This window comes from Quercus robur, chromosome 12 (genome assembly GCF_932294415.1).
Source record: "Quercus robur chromosome 12, dhQueRobu3.1, whole genome shotgun sequence".
Classification (NCBI taxonomy): Eukaryota; Viridiplantae; Streptophyta; class Magnoliopsida; order Fagales; family Fagaceae; genus Quercus; species Quercus robur.
In genome coordinates this window covers 28804346-28811666 of record NC_065545.1, presented here as the reverse complement: position 1 = coordinate 28811666, position 7321 = coordinate 28804346, and the positions used below count along the sequence as shown (strand labels likewise).

The window sequence follows — 7321 nt, the reverse complement described above, 5'->3', positions numbered from 1 at the left end:
AAAGTTCAAGTTCCAAAAATGATTCAATGGCAAGACATTAAGCTTCCCACTGAATGGTTGTTGGAACAAGAATCTCCTCTTGTTAAACCTGTTTTTGATGAACTTGATCTCACTCATATTCAACAATATCTTGATGGTACTGTTAAAATAAGTTTTCAAAATAACCAACCATTAAGGATCAACGAAGGAAGGCATTCCTTTGCTGGATTTGAAAATATTTCAAAAAGAGATCAAGACCTCAATGATTTTTTGCAAAAAAGTCTTGAAAAACCCATTGGTTTAAGGCTAAAAGGAGTTTCCAGCGGTAACTCACAAGTTAGCACTCCTTTCTATTCTACTAAAGCTGAATCTTCCTCTCCTCATGGCAATGTTGCTATTGATGATGATGAAGAATCTGTATCTGTTACTCCATCAGATTCTGATTTTCCTCCTATTGAAAATCCTCATGTTGACCAAAATCAATTAAGAGTTTTGACTATTTTAAACGATGATTTTGAAATTGATTGGGATTCTTTGTACAATGAGTTTATGCTTTCAAAAAACAGACCTAAAAGAAAATATTTCCAAAATAATTTTGCTCAGTCTGAAAAAGACCATGTTAAGAGAAAATGGTTGGAAAAGATGAATCAATGGAAAAAACATATTTTGTTTTTTGATTTTCTTGAAAACCATTATGTTTCAAAAGATGAGGTTTCAAAACAACATTTAAATGTGATAAAAAAAAAATCAAATTTTGTTAAAATAGATAAAACCATTATTAGGTCTAGTCATCCTCCTCTTGAGCCAATTTTGATAACTACTAAGAAGGATGAAGTGACAAAAGAGGAAGTGAAGGCCTCTCCTTTCAAAATTGCTGATGATAAAACTCCCATTGTTAGTCTTATTGAACAAAACAATTTTACTAATGAATTTTTGCATGTTATTGGTTAACAGCTTGACCGTATTGAAGAAAATATTATTGACAAAACTGCTTCTGTTGAAAAATCTGTTTCTAAAAAACATGTTTCTGTCAAGATTGAAGAACCTTTGATTAATTTACCCAGTCATGATAAAAATTTCAAGTTTAAAACCTCCCAATCTAAAACTCTTGAAATTGTTGAAAAAATGCTTTCTGATTTGAAAATTAAAACTGAGAGTACTTCTCGAAATACAGCATGCACTATTTCAAGAAATGGAAAAGAAATTGTTTTTGATGAAAGTACAGATTCTGATATTGTATCTTCTGTCTTTGTAAAAAAGATTTTTGATGATGATTTACCAGAAATTAAAAGATTTGTTGGAAATTCCAAACCTATGTTTCTTACAAAAAATTGGTATTCAAAACCTACTCCCCCTGATGTGCAGTTTGAAGAAAGACCTTTTCAAACTTAGTTTTCTATTTCTGCTGATAAGATTTATGAATGGAATATTGATGGTTTGTCTGAACAAGAAATCATTAATAAAATGGGTCATATGTCTATGGTTGGAATTGCTTATGTTAATAATCATAATCTTGATCACCCTGAAATTGTTGACCTTCTTGCTACTAGTTTTTTTGGTACTCTTCACGGATGGTGGGATTCATATCTCATAGAAGATTCCAGAGAATCTATTAAACATGTTGTTAAAAAGAATGATGAAGGTTTGCCTATTTTTGATGAAAGTATTGGTCGAGGTATTCTTGATGGTGTTAATACCTTGATTTATACTATTATCAAACATTTTGTTGGTACTCCATCTAATATTTCATCTCGAATTTCTGACTTGCTAAATAATTTGAGATGTCCTACTATGTTTGATTATAGATGGTACCAAGATGTTTTCCTTTTCAGGGTAATGCATAGGAAAGACTATTTCAAGCCTTATTGGAAAGAAAATTTTATTGACGGTCTGCCTTCTATCTTTGCTTATAAGGTAAAACAAGAGTTAATTGGTAAAAATGATTCTATTGATTATGATAATTTGACTTATGGTGATATTTTAAGCACTATTAAAAAACTTGGCATTAATATGTGCAATGATGAAAAATTGTTAAAACACCAATTAAAAAATAAAAGAAAAGCTAAATATGAAATGGGTAATTTCTGTGAACAATATGGTTTGCCCCCTATTACTCCTTCCAGGCAAAAAGGGAAAAAACATGATAAAAGTCACAAAAATTACAGCTACAAAAAACATAAAAGATACATAATCAACTTTGTTAAACCTAATGATTTTTATACTAAAAAGAAACATGTTAAACAAGGATTAGGAAAAGGTAAATGTTTTAACTGTGGAAAACCTGGACATTTTAGTAAAGATTGTAAACAAAAACCTGGTAAGTTAAAAAATAAGTTCAACATGTTAAACATTGATGATAAAGAGCAAGGAGAATTATTTAGAATCCTTGAATCAAACAATTCGTCTGATTCCTTGGAAGATGATTTTTCTTCTTCTTCTGATTCTTGCTATCAATCTGCTACTGATTCTTCTGATTCTCCTAATATTAAAATTGGTTGCCGAGATTCCTGTTGCAATGTTATTAAATTTGTTAAAACCCTCACCAAGAGTGAAGAGAATGAAAAATTAATAATTCAACTGATAAATCAAATTCAAAATCCTGAATTACAAAAAGAATATTCGGATAAGTTCAAGAAAAATTTGCTAAAAAATGAAACTGATAAAAAACTAAAATCAACTATAAACTTTGAAGAAACTTTGGAAAGATTTAATAAAAAGAAATCCAAAGATTTAACTGTTAATGACTTACAACATGAAATTAATATTGTTAAACAAGAGATAAGTGAATTAAAACATGATTTTAAAAATATTAAAAATGATAACAATAATCTTAAACAAGAGCTGATAATGTTAAAAGTTGATAAAACCTTGATAAACAACAATCTGATAAATCTGATAGTGAACATGATGAGCACAAAGATGGAGATGAACCCAGTTAACAGGCTCTTCTTTCTGATAAAGGTATTGCTGATGTTTTCACTGATCCTCAACTTACTCTTGTTAATAAAATACTTCCTCCAAAATGGTTTACAAAAGTTAAAATCATTGTTTCTCCTAATTGTCATTTCACTGTTATTGCTATGATTGATTCTGGTGCGGATATGAACTGTATCCAAGAAGGACTGATTCCTTCAAAATATTTTGAAAAATCTACTGAAAGATTGGTTTCTGCTAATGGTTCTCAGATGAAAATTAAGTATGAATTGAATAATGCTCATGTGTATCATAATAATGTCTGTTTCAAGATTCCTTCTGTTCTTGTTAAAAACATGACTGATAAAGTGATTCTTGGTTTGCCTCTTATAAATGCTTTGTATCCTTTTCTTGTTGAACATGATGGAATTACTACTGATCCTTTTGGACAGAAAGTAAAGTTCAAATTTGCTTCAAAATTTGAAATTGACATTGATGCTACTTCAAACATGATTCATTCTAAAATTAAAAATCCCAACTTCCTTCAGCAAGAAGTTAGATACAAGAAAATTGCTGAACAAATTTCTAATAAATTGTTGCAATCCATAATTATTAACATGTTGATTGATGATGTTTGCTATGATGCTCTTAATGCTTTTTGGCATGAGAAAATACCCATTGATGATTTGTCTTATGATGACGACTTTCCTATTAATATACCTATTCAAGACCTGATGATAAGTTCTTGCCATTATTTCACAAATGATTTTAGAGGTAATATTCATAGTACCAAAATGTTAAATACTATCAATTATCCTAACATTATCAATGATTCTTTGCAGGAATCGGACAATGATGCGTGGATAAATACCACTAATAAGTGGAATAATAGTAATATTATACTTATACCACTAGTAAGTGGATTATTATGGCTCCCTCAGTAGAGAGGAAAAACAAGGGAAAAGCTCCTGCACATAACTATTCTAAAAAATAAAGGCTTCTAGCGGAACAACCTTTTAAAATGCATGAAGGCGCATCTTCTGGGGTAAAACCCAGTGGATCAACATCCCTTCAAGGAGATGTCCCGGCAGAGGTGACATACTCTAATGGTGATATATTGATTGCTTTACAAGAAGTTTTGTCAAGAAATTTGCAATTCCACAATGGAACCTATTCAGGATTACCAGACTCTATTAAAATCATTCTTGATTACCTTCAATTTGCTTTTACTAAAAACCACCATAATGTTTTCCAAAAAACCCTTAGAGCCCTTGAAATCCACCTTGTTAACCTTACTGCTCAAAATGAGGCTTATATGAGCCACCATGACAACCTTATTCCAGAAAATGACCTTACTCCAAATAACAAATTTGTTTCGGAAAATAACCTTGTTTCAGATAATGAGGCTCTTAAAAGCCGTCTTAAAACCTACATTAGTCAACTCTTTGGCAAAGAGGAAATCCATTCAATGGATAAAGAGACTATAATGGGCACTGATTATTCTAGAATGAGTCTTAAGACCAATCTATGTTAAGAAGTGTTGTTGCCAACTTGCCAACAGATATACAATCTCGTATTCTGGAAAGCAAGGCTATGTTTAGGACTCTTGATCTATGGTTCAAGTACTTCAAGAAACTTGTTATAGCCACTATTTTCGATCCTGATGAATTAGATGAAGGTGATAATGTCTTTATTCAGCTTGATTGGGAAGAACACTTTGGGAGTACTCTTAGAGTATATGAAAAGAAACACCCGTTTCCTGGCCTCTTGATAAATTACGATGATGGTTCATATATTGCTGACGATTTAGATGATGATGATGACAGGGACCCTAATTGGCTTTCCCAAATATTTGAATATGGCTTTATCAGATTCATAAAATTAACAAGCCATTATCAAGCCAGCCAACTCCCACAAATTATTCAAGATGCTATTAAAGGATTTAACAGTCCTTTTGTTTCCATCAGATGCTGGAGTACATTGCCAAAATGGGAAAGAGATAACTTGATGAACGTCCAACCCTCAAAGCATCTCATTCTCATTAATGGTCACACTCACCAAGGGCCATGGTTTGAAGGAAATTCTCAATTGTCTTTTGATGATCCTTTTGCTCTTGCAGAATGTTGGAGAAATTGTTTTAATAACCAAATTATTAATGTTACTCAGAATTTATGGAAAAATTATCATTCCACGGGAAGCATAGATAGGATTTCTGTCTTTAGTCCCAGACCATATTCTGATGCCATTGCTCATTTGCAGATTGCTGATCATTGTAATCCAAGAAGTCTTCTCATCCCAGGGAAAACTCCAACGTTTAAGCCAATTCTATATTGTGGATTCTGTAATCAGTATGCTATTTACCATGAGCATGAATGTGATTCTCCACAAGGTCCTTTTAATCCTTTTGATGGTTATCCATCCGATGCTCCTTCCACTGATTGATGAGTTTATTCTTGAGGTTACTACTGTTTCAAGACTACTTCTACTTTCCCCTATTTGTCTAGCTTGCACAACGGCCAAAATTGTTACAATATTCAAAAATGTTATGATGAAATCCCATGTGTCTGATAAGCCATGCACCTGATATGAAGTGATCCCAATTCCATGCGTCTGACAAGTCCTTAGGAATAAAGATATTCCTCAAAAGCTTATATTGAAGTCCTTAAAAAGAAAAAGAAGGAATCTACTTCTTGTCATGCTTTCGTGCTTTGGACATCCCCAATGGAGTTGCCACTGGGAGAGACCATAAAATTTGGGTACTCTCAAAAAAGAGATTTGGGTACTTTAAGGCACCTCTCTTTTTAGGTAAGTGGTGTGAAGTCGCCACTTTTTTTTTTATACAAAAAAAGAAAAGAAAAAAATATAAATACAAATTACATATTCAAAATACTTCATTGTCATTTGTTAGGACATATGTCATTTGATTTTAAGAATATATGTTAATTTAGAATTGGCTAATCCTTTGACAAAACGCACTTTACTTGTAATTGGGTATATCTAGGATGTGTTTAATGCTTCAAGAAATAAGGTTTCAAGTTCAAGAGTTAAAGCCATGCAAATCTGTCCAAGAAATAAGTGAAGAAGTGTTGGATTTTAAAGCTCAACAGCTACCTCGACAACTAGTATCTATCGAGGTTCAAAAAGCTGCTAAAGACCGAAACTCGACAGCTAGCTCGATAGATACCCTATCTGTCGAGATTTATGAAAAATAGATTTTCAATTCTGTTTTGCATCCAATCCATGAGTACGTGTTTAGGCTTTCTTTTCTCATAACCCTAAACATATATAAGGATTATTTTAAGGGCTGCAAAAGGTTGCGTAAGTGTAAAGCAAAGTTGTGTTCATGCAAATTGTGACCGGAGACAGAATTTGCCCTAGTTCATCTTTCTCTTGAAAAAGTTGTTGTGTTTGTACACCTTAGGGTTTTGTGACCAATGAGGTTCGTGATCTTCATCATGTGATGAACTGAGGAACTTTGCAGCCAACATCTTTCTCAAGTTGGAGATTAAGTCGCGTACTGGGATCCGCGCATCTATTAGTTAGTCAGATACTGGGAGCCGTGCATTGAAAAGGAGAAATTGTCACTACAAAACAAGTCCAATTGGGTATTGGGGTAAGGGTTCAACTATAGGTTGGTATAAGGTACTAGGATTCCTTTACTTGTAATCACTTGTTTTGATAATAGTGGATTCTCGAGAGTGGTGACCTTAAAATTACCCAATGGGGTTTTTGCCATGTAGGTTTTCCCCATTCGTAAACAAATCACTGTGCCAATTTAATTTTCGCTGCACTTTAGTTAATTGGTAATTTGTTTGTGCTACCACGCGTTTTGCATGTTAATTGAATTAATTAATTAACTTGGCTAAATCAATTGGTTAATTTATCACAAGGGGTCAATACATTCTTGGCCTATCATCATTGATAGAATAAATAAAAGTACAACTTTGGTAAATTTACCTTACAAGGCTTTGGGTCCTAGTTACAATCTATGCAAAAGAATACAAAACTTTGGTCCTAGTTACAATCTACCAAAATTAAAGACAAAACACTAATCTACCTATCCAAATATCCTAAGCTCGGGGGCTATGTTATGGAATGGGAAGGCGTTAGGCACCCATTCCGCCTAGACAGAGTCTGGTCTTCTAAACTCTAATGACCAATATGCCATTTTTGAATGATGTTGAACACACATAACAAACACTTGACAAAAATTAATTTAAATAAATTTGCCTTATGAATGATGTCCTCTTTTAAAAAGAGTATTTAGATTTGTATTGAAAATTAAAAACATAAGACGTGGTTTGTAAAAGAAATCAGATTTGTTTTTATGAAAGGTTAAAAAAAAGATCTTATCAAGAAAAATTAGATCTATTTTGTGTTAAATTTAGAAAATAATATTTGATTTGAAGACATCAAATCTGTTTTTGTA

At 32.4% G+C, this 7321-nt stretch overlaps 1 protein-coding gene across 2 annotated transcripts in view; it reads right to left on the bottom strand.

Moving 5' to 3' along the window:
* The window catches only part of LOC126709222 (12S seed storage globulin 1-like), a 66091-nt gene that overhangs the window by 5571 nt on the left and 53199 nt on the right, over positions 1 to 7321 (bottom strand). The window lies entirely within an intron of this gene.